Source organism: Scyliorhinus torazame, chromosome X, assembly GCF_047496885.1.
Source record: "Scyliorhinus torazame isolate Kashiwa2021f chromosome X, sScyTor2.1, whole genome shotgun sequence".
NCBI lineage: Eukaryota > Metazoa > Chordata > Chondrichthyes > Carcharhiniformes > Scyliorhinidae > Scyliorhinus > Scyliorhinus torazame.
The window spans coordinates 4,119,186-4,144,158 of NC_092738.1; the positions used below are offsets into that span (position 1 = coordinate 4,119,186).

Here is a 24,973-nt window from a genome sequence, read left to right on the forward strand (position 1 = left end):
GTCTGTGCTCAGTCCAGTCTGTGCTCAGTCCAGTCTGTGCTCAGTCTCAGTGCTCTCAGTCTGTGCTCAGTCCAGTCTGTGCTCAGTCTGTGCTCAGTCAGTCTGTGCTCAGTCCAGTCTGTGCTCAGTCTGTGCTCAGTCCTGTGCTCAGTCCAGTCTGTGCTCAGTCCAGTCTGTGCTCAGTCTGTGCTCAGTCCAGTCTGTGCTCAGTCCAGTCTCTCTGTGCTCAGTCCGTCTGTGCCTCCAGTCTGTGCTCAGTCCAGTCTGTGCTCAGTCCAGTCTGTGCTCAGTCAGTCTGTGCTCAGTCTGTGCTCAGTCCAGTCTGTGCTCAGTCCAGTCTGTGCTGTCAGTCTGTGCTCAGTCTGTGCTCAGTCCAGTCTGTGCTCAGTCCAGTCTTGCTCAGTCTCAGTCCAGTCTGTGCTCAGTCCAGTCTCTGTCTCTCAGTCTGTGCTCAGTCTGTGCTCAGTCCAGTCTGTGCTCAGTCCAGTCTGTGCTCAGGTCCAGTCTGTGCTCAGTCCCAGTCTGTGCTCAGTCCAGTCTGTGCTCAGTCCAGTCTGTGCCTCAGTCCTGTGCTCAGTCCAGTCTGTGCTCAGTCCAGTCTGTGCTCAGTCCAGTCTGTGCTCAGTCCAGTCTGTGCTCAGTCCAGTCTGTGCTCAGTCCAGTCTGTGCTCAGTCCAGTCTGTGCTCAGTCTGTGCTCAGTCCAGTCTGTGCTCAGTCCAGTCTGTGCTCAGTCCAGTCTGTGCTCAAGTCCAGTCTGTGCTCAGTCCAGTCTGTGCTCAGTCCAGTCTGTGCTCAGTCTGTGCTCAGTCCAGTCTGTGCTCAGTCCAGTCTGTGCTCAGTCCAGTCTGTGCTCAGTCCAGTCTGTGCTCAGTCCAGTCTGTGCTCAGTCCAGTCTGTGCTCAGTCTGTGCTCAGTCCAGTCTGTGCTCAGTCCAGTCTGTGCTCAGTCCAGTCTGTGCATCAGTCTGTGCTCAGTCCAGTCTGTGCTCAGTCCAGTCTGTGCTCAGTCCAGTCTGTGCTCAGTCTGTGCCAGTCAGTCTGCTCAGTCCCTGTGCTCAGTCCAGTCTGTGCTCAGTCAGTCTGTGCTCAGTCCAGTCTGTGCTCAGTCCAGTCTGTGCTCAGTCCTCAGTCTGTGCTCAGTCCAGTCTGTGCTCAGTCCAGTCTGTGCTCAGTCCAGTCTGTCAGTCAGTCTGTGCTCAGTCCAGTCTGTGCTCAGTCCAGTCTGTGCTCAGTCCAGTCTGTGCTCAGTCCAGTCTGTGCTCAGTCCAGTCTGTGCTCAGTCCAGTCTGTGCTCAGTCTGTGCTCAGTCCAGTCTGTGCTCAGTCCGTGCTCAGTCTGTGCTCAGTCCAGTCTGTGCTCAGTCCAGTCTGTGCTCAGTCAGTCTGTGCTCAGTCCAGTCTGTGCTCAGTCCAGTCTGTGCTCAGTCCAGTCTGTGCTCAGTCCAGTCTCAGTCTGAGTCTGTGCTCAGTCAGTCTGTGCTCAGTCCAGTCTGTGCTCAGTCCAGTCTGTGCTCAGTCCAGTCTGTGCTCAGTCCAGTCTGTGCTCAGTCCAGTCTGTGCTCAGTCTGTGCTCAGTCCAGTCTGTGCTCAGTCCAGTCTGTGCTCAGTCCAGTCTGTGCTCAGTCCAGTCTGTGCTCAGTCCAGTCTGTGCTCAGTCCAGTCTGTGCTCAGTCCAGTCTGTGCTCAGTCTGTGCTCAGTCCAGTCTGTGCTCAGTCCAGTCTGTGCTCAGTCCAGTCTGTGCTCAGTCCAGTCTGTGCTCAGTCCAGTCTGTGCTCAGTCTGTGCTCAGTCCAGTCTGTGCTCAGTCCAGTCTGTGCTCAAGTCTGTGCTCAGTCCAGTCTGTGCTCAGTCCAGTCTGTGCTCAGTCAGTCTGTGCTCAGTCCAGTCTGTGCTCAGTCCAGTCTGTGCTCAGTCTGTGCTCAGTCCAGTCTGTGCTCAGTCCAGTCTGTGCTCAGTCTGTGCTCAGTCCAGTCTGTGCTCAGTCCAGTCTGTGCTCAGTCCAGTCTGTGCTCAGTCCAGTCTGTGCTCAGTCCAGTCTGTGCTCAGTCCAGTCTGTGCTCAGTCCAGTCTGTGCTCAGTCTGTGCTCAGTCCAGTCTGTGCTCAGTCCAGTCTGTGCTCAGTCTGTGCTCAGTCCAGTCTGTGCTCAGTCAGTCTGTGCTCAGTCTGTGCTCAGTCCAGTCTGTGCTCAGTCTGTGCTCAGTCTGTGCTCAGTCCAGTCTGTGCTCAGTCCAGTCTGTGCTCAGTCCAGTCCTGTGCTCAGTCCAGTCTGTGCTCAGTCCAGTCTGTGCTCAGTCCAGTCTGTGCTCAGTCTGTGCTCAGTCCAGTCTGTGCTCAGTCCAGTCTGTGCTCAGTCTGTGCTCAGTCCAGTCTGTGCTCAGTCCAGTCTGTGCTCAGTCCAGTCTGTGCTCAGTCTGTGCTCAGTCCAGTCTGTGCTCAGTCCAGTCTGTGCTCAGTCTGTGCTCAGTCCAGTCTGTGCTCAGTCCAGTCTGTGCTCAGTCCAGTCTGTGCTCAGTCTGTGCTCAGTCCAGTCTGTGCTCAGTCCAGTCTGTGCTCAGTCCAGTCTGTGCTCAGTCCAGTCTGTGCTCAGTCCAGTCTGTGCATCAGTCTGTGCTCAGTCCAGTCTGTGCTCAGTCCAGTCTGTGCTCAGTCAGTCTGTGCTCAGTCTGTGCTCAGTCCAGTCTGTGCTCAGTCCAGTCTGTGCTCAGTCCAGTCTGTGCTCAGTCCAGTCTGTGCTCAGTCTGTGCTCAGTCCAGTCTGTGCTCAGTCCAGTCTGTGCTCAGTCTGTGCTCAGTCCAGTCTGTGCTCAGTCCAGTCTGTGCTCAGTCTGTGCTCAGTCCAGTCTGTGCTCAGTCCAGTCTGTGCTCAGTCCAGTCTGTGCTCAGTCCAGTCTGTGCTCAGTCCAGTCTGTGCTCAGTCCAGTCTGTGCTCAGTCTGTGCTCAGTCAGTCTGTGCTCAGTCCAGTCTGTGCTCAGTCCAGTCTGTGCTCAGTCTGTGCTCAGTCCAGTCTGTGCCAGTCCAGTCTGTGCTCAGTCCAGTCTGTGCTCAGTCTGTGCTCAGTCCAGTCTGTGCTCAGTCCAGTCTGTGCTCAGTCCAGTCTGTGCTCAGTCCAGTCTGTGCTCAGTCCAGTCTGTGCTCAGTCTGTGCTCAGGTCCAGTCTGTGCTCAGTCAGTCTGTGCTCAGTCCAGTCTGTGCTCAGTCCAGTCTGTGCTCAGTCCAGTCTGTGCTCAGTCCAGTCTGTGCTCAGTCCAGTCTGTGCTCAGTCTGTGCTCAGTCTGTGCTCAGTCTGTGCTCAGTCCAGTCTGTGCTCAGTCTGTGCTCAGTCCAGTCTGTGCCAGTCTGTGCTCAGTCCAGTCTGTGCTCAGTCCAGTCTGTGCTCAGTCCAGTCTGTGCTCAGTCTGTGCTCAGTCCAGTCTGTGCTCAGTCCAGTCACTGTGCTCAGTCCAGTCTGTGCTCAGTCCAGTCTGTGCTCAGTCCAGTCTGTGCTCAGTCCAGTCTGTGCTCAGTCCAGTCTGTGCTCAGTCTGTGCTCAGTCCAGTCTGTGCTCAGTCCAGTCTGTGCTCAGTCCAGTCTGTGCTCAGTCCAGTCTGTGCTCAGTCTGTGCTCAGTCTGTGCTCAGTCCAGTCTGTGCTCAGTCTGTGCTCAGTCCAGTCTGTGCTCAGTCTGTGCTCAGTCTGTGCTCAGTCCAGTCTGTGCTCAGTCTGTGCTCAGTCTGTGCTCAGTCCAGTCTGTGCTCAGTCTGTGCTCAGTCCAGTCTGTGCTCAGTCCAGTCTGTGCTCAGTCCAGTCTGTGCTCAGTCCAGTCTGTGCTCAGTCCAGTCTGTGCTCAGTCCAGTCTGTGCTCAGTCTGTGCTCAGTCTGTGCTCAGTCCAGTCTGTGCTCAGTCTGTGCTCAGTCCAGTCTGTGCTCAGTCCAGTCTGTGCTCAGTCCAGTCTGTGCTCAGTCCAGTCTGTGCTCAGTCCAGTCTGTGCTCAGTCCAGTCTGTGCTCAGTCCAGTCTGTGCTCAGTCCAGTCTGTGCTCAGTCCAGTCTGTGCTCAGTCCAGTCTGTGCTCAGTCCAGTCTGTGCTCAGTCCAGTCTGTGCTCAGTCCAGTCTGTGCTCAGTCCAGTCTGTGCTCAGTCCAGTCTGTGCTCAGTCCAGTCTGTGCTCAGTCCAGTCTGTGCTCAGTCCAGTCTGTGCTCAGTCCAGTCTGTGCTCAGTCTGTGCTCAGTCCAGTCTGTGCTCAGTCCAGTCTGTGCTCAGTCCAGTCTGTGCTCAGTCCAGTCTGTGCTCAGTCTGTGCTCAGTCCAGTCTGTGCTCAGTCCAGTCTGTGCTCAGTCCAGTCTGTGCTCAGTCCAGTCTGTGCTCAGTCTGTGCTCAGTCCAGTCTGTGCTCAGTCCAGTCTGTGCTCAGTCCAGTCTGTGCTCAGTCTGTGCTCAGTCCAGTCTGTGCTCAGTCCAGTCTGTGCTCAGTCCAGTCTGTGCTCAGTCTGTGCTCAGTCTGTGCTCAGTCCAGTCTGTGCTCAGTCCAGTCTGTGCTCAGTCCAGTCTGTGCTCAGTCCAGTCTGTGCTCAGTCTGTGCTCAGTCCAGTCTGTGCTCAGTCCAGTCTGTGCTCAGTCCAGTCTGTGCTCAGTCCAGTCTGTGCTCAGTCTGTGCTCAGTCCAGTCTGTGCTCAGTCCAGTCTGTGCTCAGTCAGTCTGTGCTCAGTCTGTGCTCAGTCCAGTCTGTGCTCAGTCCAGTCTGTGCTCAGTCTGTGCTCAGTCCAGTCTGTGCTCAGTCCAGTCTGTGCTCAGTCCAGTCTGTGCTCAGTCCAGTCTGTGCTCAGTCCAGTCTGTGCTCAGTCCCAGTCTGTGCTCAGTCCAGTCTGTGCTCAGTCCAGTCTGTGCTCAGTCCAGTCTGTGCTCAGTCTGTGCTCAGTCTGTGCTCAGTCTGTGCTCAGTCTGTGCTCAGTCTGTGCTCAGTCTGTGCTCAGTCCAGTCTGTGCTCAGTCCAGTCTGTGCTCAGTCCAGTCTGTGCTCAGTCCAGTCTGTGCTCAGTCCAGTCTCTGCTCAGTCCAGTCTGTGCTCAGTCTGTGCTCAGTCCAGTCTGTGCTCAGTCCAGTCTGTGCTCAGTCCAGTCTGTGCTCAGTCCAGTCTGTGCTCAGTCCAGTCTGTGCTCAGTCCAGTCTGTGCTCAGTCCAGTCTGTGCTCAGTCCAGTCTGTTGCTCAGTCTGTGCTCAGTCTGTGCTCAGTCCAGTCTGTGCTCAGTCCAGTCTGTGCTCAGTCTGTGCTCAGTCCAGTCTGTGCTCAGTCCAGTCTGTGCTCAGTCCAGGTCTGTGCTCAGTCTGTGCTCAGTCCAGTCTGTGCTCAGTCCAGTCTGTGCTCAGTCCAGTCTGTGCTCAGTCAGTCTGTGCTCAGTCAGTCTGTGCTCAGTCTGTGCTCAGTCCAGTCTGTGCTCAGTCAGTGCTCAGTCTGTGCTCAGTCTGTGCTCAGTCTGTGCTCAGTCTGTGCTCAGTCCAGTCTGTGCTCAGTCCTGTGCTCAGTCCAGTCTGTGCTCAGTCCAGTCTGTGCTCAGTCCAGTCTGTGCTCAGTCTGTGCTCAGTCTGTGCTCAGTCTGTGCTCAGTCTGTGCTCAGTCTGTGCTCAGTCTGTGCTCAGTCCAGTCTGTGCTCAGTCCAGTCTGTGCTCAGTCTGTGCTCAGTCCAGTCTGTGCTCAGTCCAGTCTGTGCTCAGTCTGTCGCTCAGTCCAGTCTGTGCTCAGTCCAGTCTGTGCTCAGTCTGTGCTCAGTCTGTGCTCAGTCCAGTCTGTGCTCAGTCCAGTCTGTGCTCAGTCTGTGCTCAGTCCAGTCTGTGCTCAGTCCAGTCTGTGCTCAGTCTGTGCTCAGTCCAGTCTGTGCTCAGTCCAGTCTGTGCTCAGTCCAGTCTGTGCTCAGTCCAGTCTGTGCTCAGTCTGTGCTCAGTCCAGTCTGTGCTCAGTCCAGTCTGTGCTCAGTCTGTGCTCAGTCCAGTCTGTGCTCAGTCTGTGCTCAGTCCAGTCTGTGCTCAGTCTGTGCTCAGTCCAGTCTGTGCTCAGTCCAGTCTGTGCTCAGTCCAGTCTGTGCTCAGTCCAGTCTGTGCTCAGTCTGTGCTCAGTCCAGTCTGTGCTCAGTCTGTGCTCAGTCCAGTCTGTGCTCAGTCTGTGCTCAGTCCAGTCTGTGCTCAGTCCAGTCTGTGCTCAGTCTGTGCTCAGTCCAGTCTGTGCTCAGTCTGTGCTCAGTCCAGTCTGTGCTCAGTCCAGTCTGTGCTCAGTCCAGTCTGTGCTCAGTCTGTGCTCAGTCCAGTCTGTGCTCAGTCCAGTCTGTGCTCAGTCTGTGCTCAGTCCAGTCTGTGCTCAGTCAGTCTGTGCTCAGTCCAGTCTGTGCTCAGTCCAGTCTGTGCTCAGTCCAGTCTGTGCTCAGTCCAGTCTGTGCTCAGTCCAGTCTGTGCTCAGTCCAGTCTGTGCTCAGTCCAGTCTGTGCTCAGTCTGTGCTCAGTCCAGTCTGTGCTCAGTCCAGTCTGTGCTCAGTCTGTGCTCAGTCCAGTCTGTGCTCAGTCCAGTCTGTGCTCAGTCTGTGCTCAGTCCAGTCTGTGCTCAGTCCAGTCTGTGCTCAGTCCAGTCTGTGCTCAGTCCAGTCTGTGCTCAGTCCAGTCTGTGCTCAGTCCAGTCTGTGCTCAGTCTGTGCTCAGTCCAGTCTGTGCTCAGTCCAGTCTGTGCTCAGTCCAGTCTGTGCTCAGTCCAGTCTGTGCTCAGTCGGCTCAGTCCAGTCTGTGCTCAGTCCAGTCTGTGCTCAGGTCCAGTCTGTGCTCAGTCCAGTCTGTGCTCAGTCCAGTCTGTGCTCAGTCCAGTCTGTGCTCAGTCCAGTCTGTGCTCAGTCTGTGCTCAGTCAGTCTGTGCTCAGTCCAGTCTGTGCTCAGTCCAGTCTGTGCTCAGTCTGTGCTCAGTCCAGTCTGTGCTCAGTCCAGTCTGTGCTCAGTCCAGTCTGTGCTCAGTCTGTGCTCAGTCCAGTCTGTGCTCAGTCCAGTCTGTGCTCAGTCTGTGCTCAGTCCAGTCTGTGCTCAGTCTGTGCTCAGTCTGTGCTCAGTCCAGTCTGTGCTCAGTCCAGTCTGTGCTCAGTCCAGTCTGTGCTCAGTCCAGTCTGTGCTCAGTCCAGTCTGTGCTCAGTCCAGTCTGTGCTCAGTCCAGTCTGTGCTCGTCCAGTCTGTGCTCAGTCCAGTCTGTGCTCAGTCCAGTCTGTGCTCAGTCAGTCTGTGCTCAGTCCAGTCTGTGCTCAGTCTGTGCTCAGTCTGTGCTCAGTCCAGTCTGTGCTCAGTCCAGTCTGTGCTCAGTCCAGTCTGTGCTCAGTCCAGTCTGTGCTCAGTCCAGTCTGTGCTCAGTCCAGTCTGTGCTCAGTCCAGTCTGTGCTCAGTCTGTGCTCAGTCCAGTCTGTGCTCAGTCCAGTCTGTGCTCAGTCCAGTCTGTGCTCAGTCCAGTCTGTGCTCAGGTCTGTGCTCAGTCCAGTCTGTGCTCAGTCCAGTCTGTGCTCAGTCCAGTCTGTGCTCAGTCCAGTCTGTGCTCAGTCCAGTCTGTGCTCAGTCCAGTCTGTGCTCAGTCTGTGCTCAGTCCAGTCCTGTGCTCAGTCCAGTCTGTGCTCAGTCCAGTCTGTGCTCAGTCAGTCTGTGCTCAGTCCTGTGCTCAGTCCAGTCTGTGCTCAGTCAGTCTGTGCTCAGTCCAGTCTGTGCTCAGTCCCAGTCTGTGCTCAGTCTGTGCTCAGTCCAGTCTGTGCTCAGTCCAGTCTGTGCTCAGTCCAGTCTGTGCTCAGTCCTGTGCTCAGTCCAGTCTGTGCTCAGTCTGTGCTCAGTCCAGTCTGTGCTCAGTCCAGTCTGTGCTCAGTCCAGTCTGTGCTCAGTCCAGTCTGTGCTCAGTCTGTGCTCAGTCCAGTCTGTGCTCAGTCCAGTCTGTGCTCAGTCCAGTCTGTGCTCAGTCCAGTCTGTGCTCAGTCCAGTCTGTGCTCAGTCCAGTCTGTGCTCAGTCCAGTCTGTGCTCAGTCCAGTCTGTGCTCAGTCCAGTCTGTGCTCAGTCCAGTCTGTGCTCAGTCCAGTCTGTGCTCATCGTCCAGTCTGTGCTCAGTCCAGTCTGTGCTCAGTCTGTGCTCAGTCTGTGCTCAGTCCAGTCTGTGCTCAGTCCAGTCTGTGCTCAGTCCAGTCTGTGCTCAGTCCAGTCTGTGCTCAGTCCAGTCTGTGCTCAGTCCAGTCTGTGCTCAGTCCAGTCTGTGCTCAGTCCAGTCTGTGCTCAGTCCAGTCTGTGCTCAGTCCAGTCTGTGCTCAGTCCAGTCTGTGCTCAGTCCAGTCTGTGCTCAGTCCAGTCTGTGCTCAGTCCAGTCTGTGCTCAGTCCAGTCTGTGCTCAGTCCAGTCTGTGCTCAGTCCAGTCTGTGCTCAGTCCAGTCTGTGCTCAGTCTGTGCTCAGTCCAGTCCTGTGCTCAGTCCAGTCTGTGCTCAGTCCTGTGCTCAGTCCAGTCTGTGCTCAGTCCAGTCTGTGCTCAGTCCAGTCTGTGCAGTCAGTCTGTGCTCAGTCCAGTCTGTGCTCAGTCCAGTCTGTGCTCAGTCTAGTCTGTGCTCAGTCCAGTCTGTGCTCAGTCCAGTCTGTGCTCAGTCCAGTCTGTGCTCAGTCCAGTCTGTGCTCAGTCTGTGCTCAGTCCAGTCTGTGCTCAGTCCAGTCTGTGCTCAGTCTGTGCTCAGTCCAGTCTGTGCTCAGTCCAGTCTGTGCTCAGTCCAGTCTGTGCTCAGTCAGTGCTCAGTCTGTGGCTCAGTCCAGTCTGTGCTCAGTCTGTGCTCAGTCCAGTCTGTGCTCAGTCCAGTCTGTGCTCAGTCTAGTCTGTGCTCAGTCCAGTCTGTGCTCAGTCCAGTCTGTGCTCAGTCCAGTCTGTGCTCAGTCCAGTCTGTGCTCAGTCCAGTCTGTGCTCAGTCCAGTCTGTGCTCAGTCTGTGCTCAGTCTGTGCTCAGTCTGTGCTCAGTCCAGTCTGTGCTCAGTCCAGTCTGTGCTCAGTCTGTGCTCAGTCTGTGCTCAGGTCTGTGCTCAGTCCAGTCTGTGCTCAGTCCAGTCTGTGCTCAGTCCAGTCTGTGCTCAGTCCAGTCTGTGCTCAGTCCAGTCTGTGCTCAGTCTGTGCTCAGTCCAGTCTGTGCTCAGTCCAGTCTGTGCTCAGTCCAGTCTGTGCTCAGTCCAGTCTGTGCTCAGTCCAGTCTGTGCTCAGTCCAGTCTGTGCTCAGTCTGTGCTCAGTCCAGTCTGTGCTCAGTCTGTGCTCAGTCCAGTCTGTGCTCAGTCTGTGCTCAGTCCAGTCTGTGCTCAGTCCAGTCTGTGCTCAGTCCAGTCTGTGCTCAGTCCAGTCTGTGCTCAGTCCAGTCTGTGCTCAGTCCAGTCTGTGCTCAGTCCAGTCTGTGCTCAGTCTGTGCTCAGTCCAGTCTGTGCTCAGTCCAGTCTGTGCTCAGTCCAGTCTGTGCTCAGTCTGTGCTCAGTCCAGTCTGTGCTCAGTCTGTGCTCAGCCTGTGCTCAGTCCAGTCTGTGCTCAGTCCAGTCTGTGCTCAGTCCAGTCTGTGCTCAGTCCAGTCTGTGCTCAGTCCAGTCTGTGCTCAGTCTGTGCTCAGTCCAGTCTGTGCTCAGTCTGTGCTCAGTCCAGTCTGTGCTCAGTCCAGTCTGTGCTCAGTCTGTGCTCAGTCCAGTCTGTGCTCAGTCCAGTCTGTGCTCAGTCTGTGCTCAGTCTGTGCTCAGTCCAGTCTGTGCTCAGTCCAGTCTGTGCTCAGTCCAGTCTGTGCTCAGTCCAGTCTGTGCTCAGTCTGTGCTCAGTCCAGTCTGTGCTCAGTCCAGTCTGTGCTCAGTCCAGTCTGTGCTCAGTCCAGTCTGTGCTCAGTCTGTGCTCAGTCCAGTCTGTGCTCAGTCCAGTCTGTGCTCAGTCCAGTCTGTGCTCAGTCCAGTCTGTGCTCAGTCCAGTCTGTGCTCAGTCCAGTCTGTGCTCAGTCCCAGTCTGTGCTCAGTCTGTGCTCAGTCTGTGCTCAGTCCAGTCTGTGCTCAGTCCAGTCTGTGCTCAGTCTGTGCTCAGTCCAGTCTGTGCTCAGTCCAGTCTGTGCTCAGTCCAGTCTGTGCTCAGTCTGTGCTCAGTCCAGTCTGTGCTCAGTCCAGTCTGTGCTCAGTCCAGTCTGTGCTCAGTCTGTGCTCAGTCCAGTCTGTGCTCAGTCAGTCTGTGCTCAGTCCAGTCTGTGCTCAGTCCAGTCTGTGCTCAGTCCAGTCTGTGCTCAGTCTGTGCTCAGTCCAGTCTGTGCTCAGTCCAGTCTGTGCTCAGTCCAGTCTGTGCTCAGTCCAGTCTGTGCTCAGTCCAGTCTGTGCTCAGTCCAGTCTGTGCTCAGTCCAGTCTGTGCTCAGTCCAGTCTGTGCTCAGTCTGTGCTCAGTCCAGTCTGTGCTCAGTCTGTGCTCAGTCCAGTCTGTGCTCAGTCCAGTCTGTGCTCAGTCTGTGCTCAGTCCAGTCTGTGCTCAGTCCAGTCTGTGCTCAGTCTGTGCTCAGTCTGTGCTCAGTCCAGTCTGTGCTCAGTCCAGTCTGTGCTCAGTCCAGTCTGTGCTCAGTCCAGTCTGTGCTCAGTCCAGTCTGTGCTCAGTCCAGTCTGTGCTCAGTCCAGTCTGTGCTCAGTCCAGTCTGTGCTCAGTCCAGTCTGTGCTCAGTCCAGTCTGTGCTCAGTCTGTGCTCAGTCCAGTCTGTGCTCAGTCTGTGCTCAGTCCAGTCTGTGCTCAGTCCAGTCTGTGCTCAGTCTGTGCTCAGTCCAGTCTGTGCTCAGTCCAGTCTGTGCTCAGTCTGTGCTCAGTCTGTGCTCAGTCCAGTCTGTGCTCAGTCCAGTCTGTGCTCAGTCCAGTCTGTGCTCAGTCCAGTCTGTGCTCAGTCTGTGCTCAGTCCAGTCTGTGCTCAGTCCAGTCTGTGCTCAGTCCAGTCTGTGCTCAGTCCAGTCTGTGCTCAGTCTGTGCTCAGTCCAGTCTGTGCTCAGTCCAGTCTGTGCTCAGTCCAGTCTGTGCTCAGTCCAGTCTGTGCTCAGTCCAGTCTGTGCTCAGTCCAGTCTGTGCTCAGTCCAGTCTGTGCTCAGTCTGTGCTCAGTCTGTGCTCAGTCCAGTCTGTGCTCAGTCCAGTCTGTGCTCAGTCTGTGCTCAGTCCAGTCTGTGCTCAGTCCAGTCTGTGCTCAGTCCAGTCTGTGCTCAGTCTGTGCTCAGTCCAGTCTGTGCTCAGTCCAGTCTGTGCTCAGTCCAGTCTGTGCTCAGTCTGTGCTCAGTCCAGTCTGTGCTCAGTCCAGTCTGTGCTCAGTCCAGTCTGTGCTCAGTCCAGTCTGTGCTCAGTCCAGTCTGTGCTCAGTCTGTGCTCAGTCTGTGCTCAGTCCAGTCTGTGCTCAGTCTGTGCTCAGTCTGTGCTCAGTCTGTGCTCAGTCCAGTCTGTGCTCAGTCTGTGCTCAGTCTGTGCTCAGTCCAGTCTGTGCTCAGTCTGTGCTCAGTCCAGTCTGTGCTCAGTCCAGTCTGTGCTCAGTCTGTGCTCAGTCCAGTCTGTGCTCAGTCCAGTCTGTGCTCAGTCTGTGCTCAGTCTGTGCTCAGTCCAGTCTGTGCTCAGTCCAGTCTGTGCTCAGTCCAGTCTGTGCTCAGTCTGTGCTCAGTCTGTGCTCAGTCCAGTCTGTGCTCAGTCTGTGCTCAGTCTGTGCTCAGTCCAGTCTGTGCTCAGTCCAGTCTGTGCTCAGTCCAGTCTGTGCTCAGTCTGTGCTCAGTCTGTGCTCAGTCCAGTCTGTGCTCAGTCCAGTCTGTGCTCAGTCCAGTCTGTGCTCAGTCTGTGCTCAGTCCAGTCTGTGCTCAGTCCAGTCTGTGCTCAGTCTGTGCTCAGTCTGTGCTCAGTCCAGTCTGTGCTCAGTCCAGTCTGTGCTCAGTCCAGTCTGTGCTCAGTCCAGTCTGTGCTCAGTCCAGTCTGTGCTCAGTCCAGTCTGTGCTCAGTCCAGTCTGTGCTCAGTCCAGTCTGTGCTCAGTCCAGTCTGTGCTCAGTCCAGTCTGTGCTCAGTCCAGTCTGTGCTCAGTCCAGTCTGTGCTCAGTCTGTGCTCAGTCCAGTCTGTGCTCAGTCCAGTCTGTGCTCAGTCTGTGCTCAGTCCAGTCTGTGCTCAGTCCAGTCTGTGCTCAGTCCAGTCTGTGCTCAGTCTGTGCTCAGTCCAGTCTGTGCTCAGTCCAGTCTGTGCTCAGTCCAGTCTGTGCTCAGTCCAGTCTGTGCTCAGTCTGTGCTCAGTCTGTGCTCAGTCCAGTCTGTGCTCAGTCTGTGCTCAGTCCAGTCTGTGCTCAGTCCAGTCTGTGCTCAGTCCAGTCTGTGCTCAGTCTGTGCTCAGTCTGTGCTCAGTCCAGTCTGTGCTCAGTCTGTGCTCAGTCCAGTCTGTGCTCAGTCCAGTCTGTGCTCAGTCCAGTCTGTGCTCAGTCCAGTCTGTGCTCAGTCCAGTCTGTGCTCAGTCCAGTCTGTGCTCAGTCCAGTCTGTGCTCAGTCCAGTCTGTGCTCAGTCCAGTCTGTGCTCAGTCCAGTCTGTGCTCAGTCCAGTCTGTGCTCAGTCCAGTCTGTGCTCAGTCCAGTCTGTGCTCAGTCTGTGCTCAGTCTGTGCTCAGTCCAGTCTGTGCTCAGTCCAGTCTGTGCTCAGTCTGTGCTCAGTCTGTGCTCAGTCTGTGCTCAGTCCAGTCTGTGCTCAGTCCAGTCTGTGCTCAGTCCAGTCTGTGCTCAGTCTGTGCTCAGTCCAGTCTGTGCTCAGTCCAGTCTGTGCTCAGTCCAGTCTGTGCTCAGTCTGTGCTCAGTCCAGTCTGTGCTCAGTCCAGTCTGTGCTCAGTCCAGTCTGTGCTCAGTCTGTGCTCAGTCCAGTCTGTGCTCAGTCCAGTCTGTGCTCAGTCCAGTCTGTGCTCAGTCCAGTCTGTGCTCAGTCCAGTCTGTGCTCAGTCTGTGCTCAGTCCAGTCTGTGCTCAGTCCAGTCTGTGCTCAGTCCAGTCTGTGCTCAGTCCAGTCTGTGCTCAGTCCAGTCTGTGCTCAGTCCAGTCTGTGCTCAGTCCAGTCTGTGCTCAGTCCAGTCTGTGCTCAGTCCAGTCTGTGCTCAGTCCAGTCTGTGCTCAGTCCAGTCTGTGCTCAGTCCAGTCTGTGCTCAGTCCAGTCTGTGCTCAGTCCAGTCTGTGCTCAGTCCAGTCTGTGCTCAGTCTGTGCTCAGTCCAGTCTGTGCTCAGTCTGTGCTCAGTCCAGTCTGTGCTCAGTCCAGTCTGTGCTCAGTCTGTGCTCAGTCCAGTCTGTGCTCAGTCCAGTCTGTGCTCAGTCTGTGCTCAGTCCAGTCTGTGCTCAGTCCAGTCTGTGCTCAGTCTGTGCTCAGTCCAGTCTGTGCTCAGTCCAGTCTGTGCTCAGTCCAGTCTGTGCTCAGTCCAGTCTGTGCTCAGTCCAGTCTGTGCTCAGTCTGTGCTCAGTCCAGTCTGTGCTCAGTCTGTGCTCAGTCTGTGCTCAGTCTGTGCTCAGTCCAGTCTGTGCTCAGTCTGTGCTCAGTCCAGTCTGTGCTCAGTCCAGTCTGTGCTCAGTCCAGTCTGTGCTCAGTCTGTGCTCAGTCCAGTCTGTGCTCAGTCCAGTCTGTGCTCAGTCTGTGCTCAGTCCAGTCTGTGCTCAGTCCAGTCTGTGCTCAGTCCAGTCTGTGCTCAGTCCAGTCTGTGCTCAGTCCAGTCTGTGCTCAGTCTGTGCTCAGTCTGTGCTCAGTCTGTGCTCAGTCCAGTCTGTGCTCAGTCCAGTCTGTGCTCAGTCCAGTCTGTGCTCAGTCTGTGCTCAGTCCAGTCTGTGCTCAGTCTGTGCTCAGTCTGTGCTCAGTCCAGTCTGTGCTCAGTCCAGTCTGTGCTCAGTCCAGTCTGTGCTCAGTCCAGTCTGTGCTCAGTCCAGTCTGTGCTCAGTCCAGTCTGTGCTCAGTCCAGTCTGTGCTCAGTCTGTGCTCAGTCCAGTCTGTGCTCAGTCCAGTCTGTGCTCAGTCCAGTCTGTGCTCAGTCCAGTCTGTGCTCAGTCCAGTCTGTGCTCAGTCTGTGCTCAGTCCAGTCTGTGCTCAGTCCAGTCTGTGCTCAGTCCAGTCTGTGCTCAGTCTGTGCTCAGTCCAGTCTGTGCTCAGTCTGTGCTCAGTCCAGTCTGTGCTCAGTCCAGTCTGTGCTCAGTCTGTGCTCAGTCTGTGCTCAGTCCAGTCTGTGCTCAGTCCAGTCTGTGCTCAGTCTGTGCTCAGTCCAGTCTGTGCTCAGTCCAGTCTGTGCTCAGTCCAGTCTGTGCTCAGTCCAGTCTGTGCTCAGTCCAGTCTGTGCTCAGTCCAGTCTGTGCTCAGTCTGTGCTCAGTCCAGTCTGTGCTCAGTCCAGTCTGTGCTCAGTCCAGTCTGTGCTCAGTCCAGTCTGTGCTCAGTCTGTGCTCAGTCCAGTCTGTGCTCAGTCCAGTCTGTGCTCAGTCCAGTCTGTGCTCAGTCCAGTCTGTGCTCAGTCCAGTCTGTGCTCAGTCTGTGCTCAGTCCAGTCTGTGCTCAGTCCAGTCTGTGCTCAGTCCAGTCTGTGCTCAGTCTGTGCTCAGTCCAGTCTGTGCTCAGTCCAGTCTGTGCTCAGTCTGTGCTCAGTCCAGTCTGTGCTCAGTCCAGTCTGTGCTCAGTCCAGTCTGTGCTCAGTCCAGTCTGTGCTCAGTCCAGTCTGTGCTCAGTCCAGTCTGTGCTCAGTCCAGTCTGTGCTCAGTCCAGTCTGTGCTCAGTCCAGTCTGTGCTCAGTCCAGTCTGTGCTCAGTCTGTGCTCAGTCCAGTCTGTGCTCAGTCCAGTCTGTGCTCAGTCCAGTCTGTGCTCAGTCTGTGCTCAGTCTGTGCTCAGTCCAGTCTGTGCTCAGTCCAGTCTGTGCTCAGTCCAGTCTGTGCTCAGTCCAGTCTGTGCTCAGTCTGTGCTCAGTCCAGTCTGTGCTCAGTCCAGTCTGTGCTCAGTCCAGTCTGTGCTCAGTCCAGTCTGTGCTCAGTCCAGTCTGTGCTCAGTCCAGTCTGTGCTCAGTCCAGTCTGTGCTCAGTCCAGTCTGTGCTCAGTCCAGTCTGTGCTCAGTCCAGTCTGTGCTCAGTCTGTGCTCAGTCTGTGCTCAGTCCAGTCTGTGCTCAGTCCAGTCTGTGCTCAGTCCAGTCTGTGCTCAGTCCAGTCTGTGCTCAGTCCAGTCTGTGCTCAGTCTGTGCTCAGTCCAGTCTGTGCTCAGTCCAGTCTGTGCTCAGTCTGTGCTCAGTCCAGTCTGTGCTCAGTCCAGTCTGTGCTCAGTCTGTGCTCAGTCCAGTCTGTGCTCAGTCCAGTCTGTGCTCAGTCCAGTCTGTGCTCAGTCCAGTCTGTGCTCAGTCCAGTCTGTGCTCAGTCTGTGCTCAGTCCAGTCTGTGCTCAGTCCAGTCTGTGCTCAGTCCAGTCTGTGCTCAGTCTGTGCTCAGTCCAGTCTGTGCTCAGTCCAGTCTGTGCTCAGTCCAGTCTGTGCTCAGTCTGTGCTCAGTCCAGTCTGTGCTCAGTCCAGTCTGTGCTCAGTCCAGTCTGTGCTCAGTCCAGTCTGTGCTCAGTCCAGTCTGTGCTCAGTCCAGTCTGTGCTCAGTCCAGTCTGTGCTCAGTCCAGTCTGTGCTCAGTCCAGTCTGTGCTCAGTCCAGTCTGTGCTCAGTCTGTGCTCAGTCCAGTCTGTGCTCAGTCCAGTCTGTGCTCAGTCCAGTCTGTGCTCAGTCTGTGCTCAGTCCAGTCTGTGCTCAGTCCAGTCTGTGCTCAGTCCAGTCTGTGCTCAGTCCAGTCTGTGCTCAGTCCAGTCTGTGCTCAGTCCAGTCTGTGCTCAGTCTGTGCTCAGTCCAGTCTGTGCTCAGTCCAGTCTGTGCTCAGTCCAGTCTGTGCTCAGTCCAGTCTGTGCTCAGTCCAGTCTGTGCTCAGTCCAGTCTGTGCTCAGTCCAGTCTGTGCTCAGTCCAGTCTGTGCTCAGTCCAGTCTGTGCTCAGTCCAGTCTGTGCTCAGTCCAGTCTGTGCTCAGTCCAGTCTGTGCTCAGTCCAGTCTGTGCTCAGTCTGTGCTCAGTCCAGTCTGTGCTCAGTCCAGTCTGTGCTCAGTCTGTGCTCAGTCCAGTCTGTGCTCAGTCCAGTCTGTGCTCAGTCCAGTCTGTGCTCAGTCCAGTCTGTGCTCAGTCTGTGCTCAGTCCAGTCTGTGCTCAGTCCAGTCTGTGCTCAGTCCAGTCTGTGCTCAGTCCAGTCTGTGCTCAGTCCAGTCTGTGCTCAGTCCAGTCTGTGCTCAGTCCAGTCTGTGCTCAGTCCAGTCTGTGCTCAGTCCAGTCTGTGCTCAGTCCAGTCTGTGCTCAGTCCAGTCTGTGCTCAGTCCAGTCTGTGCTCAGTCCAGTCTGTGCTCAGTCTGTGCTCAGTCCAGTCTGTGCTCAGTCCAGTCTGTGCTCAGTCTGTGCTCAGTCCAGTCTGTGCTCAGTCCAGTCTGTGCTCAGTCCAGTCTGTGCTCAGTCTGTGCTCAGTCCAGTCTGTGCTCAGTCCAGTCTGTGCTCAGTCTGTGCTCAGTCCAGTCTGTGCTCAGTCCAGTCTGTGCTCAGTCTGTGCTCAGTCCAGTCTGTGCTCAGTCCAGTCTGTGCTCAGTCTGTGCTCAGTCCAGTCTGTGCTCAGTCCAGTCTGTGCTCAGTCCAGTCTGTGCTCAGTCCGTGCTCAGTCTGTGCTCAGTCCAGTCTGTGCTCAGTCCAGTCTGTGCTCAGTCTGTGCTCAGTCCAGTCTGTGCTCAGTCCAGTCTGTGCTCAGTCCAGTCTGTGCTCAGTCTGTGCTCAGTCCAGTCTGTGCTCAGTCCAGTCTGTGCTCAGTCTGTGCTCAGTCCAGTCTGTGCTCAGTCTGTGCTCAGTCCAGTCTGTGCTCAGTCCAGTCTGTGCTCAGTCCAGTCTGTGCTCAGTCTGTGCTCAGTCCAGTCTGTGCTCAGTCCAGTCTGTGCTCAGTCCAGTCTGTGCTCAGTCTGTGCTCAGTCCAGTCTGTGCTCAGTCCAGTCTGTGCTCAGTCCAGTCTGTGCTCAGTCCAGTCTGTGCTCAGTCCAGTCTGTGCTCAGTCTGTGCTCAGTCCAGTCTGTGCTCAGTCCAGTCTGTGCTCAGTCCAGTCTGTGCTCAGTCCAGTCTGTGCTCAGTCTGTGCTCAGTCCAGTCTGTGCTCAGTCCAGTCTGTGCTCAGTCCAGTCTGTGCTCAGTCTGTGCTCAGTCTGTGCTCAGTCCAGTCTGTGCTCAGTCTGTGCTCAGTCCAGTCTGTGCTCAGTCCAGTCTGTGCTCAGTCCAGTCTGTGCTCAGTCCAGTCTGTGCTCAGTCCAGTCTGTGCTCAGTCTGTGCTCAGTCTGTGCTCAGTCCAGTCTGTGCTCAGTCCAGTCTGTGCTCAGTCCAGTCTGTGCTCAGTCCAGTCTGTGCTCAGTCCAGTCTGTGCTCAGTCTGTGCTCAGTCCAGTCTGTGCTCAGTCCAGTCTGTGCTCAGTCCAGTCTGTGCTCAGTCTGTGCTCAGTCCAGTCTGTGCTCAGTCCAGTCTGTGCTCAGTCCAGTCTGTGCTCAGTCTGTGCTCAGTCCAGTCTGTGCTCAGTCTGTGCTCAGTCCAGTCTGTGCTCAGTCTGTGCTCAGTCCAGTCTGTGCTCAGTCCAGTCTGTGCTCAGTCCAGTCTGTGCTCAGTCTGTGCTCAGTCCAGTCTGTGCTCAGTCCAGTCTGTGCTCAGTCCAGTCTGTGCTCAGTCCAGTCTGTGCTCAGTCCAGTCTGTGCTCAGTCCAGTCTGTGCTCAGTCCAGTCTGTGCTCAGTCCAGTCTGTGCTCAGTCCAGTCTGTGCTCAGTCCAGTCTGTGCTCAGTCCAGTCTGTGCTCAGTCTGTGCTCAGTCTGTGCTCAGTCCAGTCTGTGCTCAGTCTGTGCTCAGTCCAGTCTGTGCTCAGTCCAGTCTGTGCTCAGTCCAGTCTGTGCTCAGTCCAGTCTGTGCTCAGTCCAGTCTGTGCTCAGTCCAGTCTGTGCTCAGTCCAGTCTGTGCTCAGTCCAGTCTGTGCTCAGTCTGTGCTCAGTCTGTGCTCAGTCCAGTCTGTGCTCAGTCCAGTCTGTGCTCAGTCTGTGCTCAGTCTGTGCTCAGTCCAGTCTGTGCTCAGTCCAGTCTGTGCTCAGTCCAGTCTGTGCTCAGTCCAGTCTGTGCTCAGTCTGTGCTCAGTCTGTGCTCAGTCCAGTCTGTGCTCAGTCCAGTCTGTGCTCAGTCCAGTCTGTGCTCAGTCCAGTCTGTGCTCAGTCTGTGCTCAGTCCAGTCTGTGCTCAGTCCAGTCTGTGCTCAGTCCAGTCTGTGCTCAGTCCAGTCTGTGCTCAGTCCAGTCTGTGCTCAGTCTGTGCTCAGTCTGTGCTCAGTCCAGTCTGTGCTCAGTCCAGTCTGTGCTCAGTCTGTGCTCAGTCTGTGCTCAGTCCAGTCTGTGCTCAGTCCAGTCTGTGCTCAGTCTGTGCTCAGTCTGTGCTCAGTCCAGTCTGTGCTCAGTCCAGTCTGTGCTCAGTCCAGTCTGTGCTCAGTCCAGTCTGTGCTCAGTCCAGTCTGTGCTCAGTCTGTGCTCAGTCTGTGCTCAGTCCAGTCTGTGCTCAGTCCAGTCTGTGCTCAGTCTGTGCTCAGTCTGTGCTCAGTCCAGTCTGTGCTCAGTCCAGTCTGTGCTCAGTCTGTGCTCAGTCTGTGCTCAGTCCAGTCTGTGCTCAGTCCAGTCTGTGCTCAGTCCAGTCTGTGCTCAGTCCAGTCTGTGCTCAGTCCAGTCTGTGCTCAGTCTGTGCTCAGTCTGTGCTCAGTCCAGTCTGTGCTCAGTCCAGTCTGTGCTCAGTCCAGTCTGTGCTCAGTCCAGTCTGTGCTCAGTCTGTGCTCAGTCCAGTCTGTGCTCAGTCCAGTCTGTGCTCAGTCTGTGCTCAGTCCAGTCTGTGCTCAGTCCAGTCTGTGCTCAGTCCAGTCTGTGCTCAGTCTGTGCTCAGTCCAGTCTGTGCTCAGTCCAGTCTGTGCTCAGTCCAGTCTGTGCTCAGTCCAGTCTGTGCTCAGTCCAGTCTGTGCTCAGTCCAGTCTGTGCTCAGTCTGTGCTCAGTCCAGTCTGTGCTCAGTCTGTGCTCAGTCCAGTCTGTGCTCAGTCTGTGCTCAGTCCAGTCTGTGCTCAGTCCAGTCTGTGCTCAGTCTGTGCTCAGTCCAGTCTGTGCTCAGTCCAGTCTGTGCTCAGTCTGTGCTCAGTCCAGTCTGTGCTCAGTCTGTGCTCAGTCTGTGCTCAGTCCAGTCTGTGCTCAGTCCAGTCTGTGCTCAGTCCAGTCTGTGCTCAGTCCAGTCTGTGCTCAGTCTGTGCTCAGTCCAGTCTGTGCTCAGTCCAGTCTGTGCTCAGTCTGTGCTCAGTCCAGTCTGTGCTCAGTCCAGTCTGTGCTCAGTCTGTGCTCAGTCCAGTCTGTGCTCAGTCCAGTCTGTGCTCAGTCCAGTCTGTGCTCAGTCTGTGCTCAGTCCAGTCTGTGCTCAGTCTGTGCTCAGTCCAGTCTGTGCTCAGTCCAGTCTGTGCTCAGTCTGTGCTCAGTCCAGTCTGTGCTCAGTCCAGTCTGTGCTCAGTCCAGTCTGTGCTCAGTCCAGTCTGTGCTCAGTCCAGTCTGTGCTCAGTCCAGTCTGTGCTCAGTCCAGTCTGTGCTCAGTCCAGTCTGTGCTCAGTCCAGTCTGTGCTCAGTCTGTGCTCAGTCCAGTCTGTGCTCAGTCCAGTCTGTGCTCAGTCTGTGCTCAGTCCAGTCTGTGCTCAGTCTGTGCTCAGTCCAGTCTGTGCTCAGTCCAGTCTGTGCTCAGTCTGTGCTCAGTCCAGTCTGTGCTCAGTCTGTGCTCAGTCCAGTCTGTGCTCAGTCCAGTCTGTGCTCAGTCTGTGCTCAGTCCAGTCTGTGCTCAGTCCAGTCTGTGCTCAGTCCAGTCTGTGCTCAGTCCAGTCTGTGCTCAGTCCAGTCTGTGCTCAGTCCAGTCTGTGCTCAGTCCAGTCTGTGCTCAGTCTGTGCTCAGTCCAGTCTGTGCTCAGTCCAGTCTGTGCTCAGTCCAGTCTGTGCTCAGTCCAGTCTGTGCTCAGTCCAGTCTGTGCTCAGTCCAGTCTGTGCTCAGTCCAGTCTGTGCTCAGTCCAGTCTGTGCTCAGTCTGTGCTCAGTCTGTGCTCAGTCTGTGCTCAGTCCAGTCTGTGCTCAGTCCAGTCTGTGCTCAGTCCAGTCTGTGCTCAGTCCAGTCTGTGCTCAGTCCAGTCTGTGCTCAGTCCAGTCTGTGCTCAGTCCAGTCTGTGCTCAGTCTGTGCTCAGTCCAGTCTGTGCTCAGTCCAGTCTGTGCTCAGTCCAGTCTGTGCTCAGTCCAGTCTGTGCTCAGTCCAGTCTGTGCTCAGTCCAGTCTGTGCTCAGTCCAGTCTGTGCTCAGTCCAGTCTGTGCTCAGTCCAGTCTGTGCTCAGTCCAGTCTGTGCTCAGTCCAGTCTGTGCTCAGTCCAGTCTGTGCTCAGTCTGTGCTCAGTCCAGTCTGTGCTCAGTCCAGTCTGTGCTCAGTCCAGTCTGTGCTCAGTCCAGTCTGTGCTCAGTCTGTGCTCAGTCCAGTCTGTGCTCAGTCCAGTCTGTGCTCAGTCCAGTCTGTGCTCAGTCTGTGCTCAGTCCAGTCTGTGCTCAGTCCAGTCTGTGCTCAGTCCAGTCTGTGCTCAGTCCAGTCTGTGCTCAGTCCAGTCTGTGCTCAGTCCAGTCTGTGCTCAGTCCAGTCTGTGCTCAGTCCAGTCTGTGCTCAGTCCAGTCTGTGCTCAGTCCAGTCTGTGCTCAGTCCAGTCTGTGCTCAGTCCAGTCTGTGCTCAGTCCAGTCTGTGCTCAGTCCAGTCTGTGCTCAGTCCAGTCTGTGCTCAGTCTGTGCTCAGTCCAGTCTGTGCTCAGTCTGTGCTCAGTCCAGTCTGTGCTCAGTCCAGTCTGTGCTCAGTCCAGTCTGTGCTCAGTCCAGTCTGTGCTCAGTCCAGTCTGTGCTCAGTCCAGTCTGTGCTCAGTCCAGTCTGTGCTCAGTCCAGTCTGTGCTCAGTCTGTGCTCAGTCCAGTCTGTGCTCAGTCCAGTCTGTGCTCAGTCCAGTCTGTGCTCAGTCCAGTCTGTGCTCAGTCTGTGCTCAGTCTGTGCTCAGTCCAGTCTGTGCTCAGTCCAGTCTGTGCTCAGTCTGTGCTCAGTCCAGTCTGTGCTCAGTCCAGTCTGTGCTCAGTCTGTGCTCAGTCTGTGCTCAGTCCAGTCTGTGCTCAGTCCAGTCTGTGCTCAGTCTGTGCTCAGTCCAGTCTGTGCTCAGTCTGTGCTCAGTCCAGTCTGTGCTCAGTCCAGTCTGTGCTCAGTCCAGTCTGTGCTCAGTCTGTGCTCAGTCTGTGCTCAGTCCAGTCTGTGCTCAGTCCAGTCTGTGCTCAGTCTGTGCTCAGTCCAGTCTGTGCTCAGTCTGTGCTCAGTCCAGTCTGTGCTCAGTCCAGTCTGTGCTCAGTCCAGTCTGTGCTCAGTCTGTGCTCAGTCTGTGCTCAGTCCAGTCTGTGCTCAGTCCAGTCTGTGCTCAGTCCAGTCTGTGCTCAGTCTGTGCTCAGTCTGTGCTCAGTCCAGTCTGTGCTCAGTCCAGTCTGTGCTCAGTCCAGTCTGTGCTCAGTCCAGTCTGTGCTCAGTCTGTGCTCAGTCCAGTCTGTGCTCAGTCCAGTCTGTGCTCAGTCCAGTCTGTGCTCAGTCCAGTCTGTGCTCAGTCCAGTCTGTGCTCAGTCCAGTCTGTGCTCAGTCCAGTCTGTGCTCAGTCCAGTCTGTGCTCAGTCCAGTCTGTGCTCAGTCCAGTCTGTGCTCAGTCCAGTCTGTGCTCAGTCCAGTCTGTGCTCAGTCTGTGCTCAGTCCAGTCTGTGCTCAGTCTGTGCTCAGTCCAGTCTGTGCTCAGTCTGTGCTCAGTCCAGTCTGTGCTCAGTCTGTGCTCAGTCTGTGCTCAGTCCAGTCTGTGCTCAGTCCAGTCTGTGCTCAGTCCAGTCTGTGCTCAGTCCAGTCTGTGCTCAGTCCAGTCTGTGCTCAGTCCAGTCTGTGCTCAGTCCAGTCTGTGCTCAGTCTGTGCTCAGTCCAGTCTGTGCTCAGTCCAGTCTGTGCTCAGTCCAGTCTGTGCTCAGTCTGTGCTCAGTCCAGTCTGTGCTCAGTCCAGTCTGTGCTCAGTCCAGTCTGTGCTCAGTCCAGTCTGTGCTCAGTCTGTGCTCAGTCCAGTCTGTGCTCAGTCTGTGCTCAGTCCAGTCTGTGCTCAGTCCAGTCTGTGCTCAGTCTGTGCTCAGTCCAGTCTGTGCTCAGTCCAGTCTGTGCTCAGTCTGTGCTCAGTCCAGTCTGTGCTCAGTCCAGTCTGTGCTCAGTCCAGTCTGTGCTCAGTCCAGTCTGTGCTCAGTCCAGTCTGTGCTCAGTCTGTGCTCAGTCCAGTCTGTGCTCAGTCCAGTCTGTGCTCAGTCCAGTCTGTGCTCAGTCCAGTCTGTGCTCAGTCCAGTCTGTGCTCAGTCTGTGCTCAGTCTGTGCTCAGTCCAGTCTGTGCTCAGTCCAGTCTGTGCTCAGTCTGTGCTCAGTCCAGTCTGTGCTCAGTCCAGTCTGTGCTCAGTCTGTGCTCAGTCCAGTCTGTGCTCAGTCTGTGCTCAGTCTGTGCTCAGTCCAGTCTGTGCTCAGTCCAGTCTGTGCTCAGTCCAGTCTGTGCTCAGTCCAGTCTGTGCTCAGTCTGTGCTCAGTCTGTGCTCAGTCCAGTCTGTGCTCAGTCCAGTCTGTGCTCAGTCCAGTCTGTGCTCAGTCCAGTCTGTGCTCAGTCCAGTCTGTGCTCAGTCTGTGCTCAGTCCAGTCTGTGCTCAGTCCAGTCTGTGCTCAGTCTGTGCTCAGTCCAGTCTGTGCTCAGTCCAGTCTGTGCTCAGTCTGTGCTCAGTCCAGTCTGTGCTCAGTCCAGTCTGTGCTCAGTCTGTGCTCAGTCCAGTCTGTGCTCAGTCCAGTCTGTGCTCAGTCTGTGCTCAGTCCAGTCTGTGCTCAGTCTGTGCTCAGTCCAGTCTGTGCTCAGTCTGTGCTCAGTCCAGTCTGTGCTCAGTCTGTGCTCAGTCCAGTCTGTGCTCAGTCTGTGCTCAGTCCAGTCTGTGCTCAGTCTGTGCTCAGTCTGTGCTCAGTCCAGTCTGTGCTCAGTCTGTGCTCAGTCTGTGCTCAGTCCAGTCTGTGCTCAGTCCAGTCTGTGCTCAGTCTGTGCTCAGTCTGTGCTCAGTCCAGTCTGTGCTCAGTCCAGTCTGTGCTCAGTCCAGTCTGTGCTCAGTCCAGTCTGTGCTCAGTCCAGTCTGTGCTCAGTCCAGTCTGTGCTCAGTCCAGTCTGTGCTCAGTCCAGTCTGTGCTCAGTCCAGTCTGTGCTCAGTCTGTGCTCAGTCTGTGCTCAGTCCAGTCTGTGCTCAGTCCAGTCTGTGCTCAGTCCAGTCTGTGCTCAGTCCAGTCTGTGCTCAGTCCAGTCTGTGCTCAGTCTGTGCTCAGTCTGTGCTCAGTCCAGTCTGTGCTCAGTCCAGTCTGTGCTCAGTCCAGTCTGTGCTCAGTCCAGTCTGTGCTCAGTCCAGTCTGTGCTCAGTCCAGTCTGTGCTCAGTCCAGTCTGTGCTCAGTCCAGTCTGTGCTCAGTCTGTGCTCAGTCTGTGCTCAGTCCAGTCTGTGCTCAGTCCAGTCTGTGCTCAGTCCAGTCTGTGCTCAGTCCAGTCTGTGCTCAGTCCAGTCTGTGCTCAGTCCAGTCTGTGCTCAGTCCAGTCTGTGCTCAGTCCAGTCTGTGCTCAGTCCAGTCTGTGCTCAGTCCAGTCTGTGCTCAGTCCAGTCTGTGCTCAGTCCAGTCTGTGCTCAGTCTGTGCTCAGTCCAGTCTGTGCTCAGTCCAGTCTGTGCTCAGTCCAGTCTGTGCTCAGTCTGTGCTCAGTCCAGTCTGTGCTCAGTCTGTGCTCAGTCTGTGCTCAGTCCAGTCTGTGCTCAGTCCAGTCTGTGCTCAGTCCAGTCTGTGCTCAGTCCAGTCTGTGCTCAGTCTGTGCTCAGTCTGTGCTCAGTCCAGTCTGTGCTCAGTCCAGTCTGTGCTCAGTCCAGTCTGTGCTCAGTCTGTGCTCAGTCTGTGCTCAGTCCAGTCTGTGCTCAGTCCAGTCTGTGCTCAGTCTGTGCTCAGTCCAGTCTGTGCTCAGTCCAGTCTGTGCTCAGTCCAGTCTGTGCTCAGTCCAGTCTGTGCTCAGTCCAGTCTGTGCTCAGTCCAGTCTGTGCTCAGTCCAGTCTGTGCTCAGTCCAGTCTGTGCTCAGTCTGTGCTCAGTCCAGTCTGTGCTCAGTCCAGTCTGTGCTCAGTCCAGTCTGTGCTCAGTCTGTGCTCAGTCCAGTCTGTGCTCAGTCCAGTCTGTGCTCAGTCCAGTCTGTGCTCAGTCTGTGCTCAGTCCAGTCTGTGCTCAGTCCAGTCTGTGCTCAGTCTGTGCTCAGTCCAGTCTGTGCTCAGTCCAGTCTGTGCTCAGTCTGTGCTCAGTCCAGTCTGTGCTCAGTCCAGTCTGTGCTCAGTCCAGTCTGTGCTCAGTCCAGTCTGTGCTCAGTCTGTGCTCAGTCCAGTCTGTGCTCAGTCCAGTCTGTGCTCAGTCTGTGCTCAGTCCAGTCTGTGCTCAGTCCAGTCTGTGCTCAGTCCAGTCTGTGCTCAGTCCAGTCTGTGCTCAGTCCAGTCTGTGCTCAGTCCAGTCTGTGCTCAGTCCAGTCTGTGCTCAGTCCAGTCTGTGCTCAGTCCAGTCTGTGCTCAGTCCAGTCTGTGCTCAGTCCAGTCTGTGCTCAGTCTGTGCTCAGTCCAGTCTGTGCTCAGTCTGTGCTCAGTCCAGTCTGTGCTCAGTCCAGTCTGTGCTCAGTCTGTGCTCAGTCCAGTCTGTGCTCAGTCCAGTCTGTGCTCAGTCCAGTCTGTGCTCAGTCCAGTCTGTGCTCAGTCCAGTCTGTGCTCAGTCCAGTCTGTGCTCAGTCCAGTCTGTGCTCAGTCTGTGCTCAGTCCAGTCTGTGCTCAGTCCAGTCTGTG

At 55.9% G+C, this 24,973-nt stretch overlaps 1 protein-coding gene across 1 annotated transcript in view; it reads left to right on the forward strand.

The window, feature by feature from the left end:
* LOC140405327 (prolow-density lipoprotein receptor-related protein 1-like) overlaps positions 1–24,973 on the forward strand; it is an 83,419-nt gene that overhangs the window by 57,776 nt on the left and 670 nt on the right. The window lies entirely within an intron of this gene.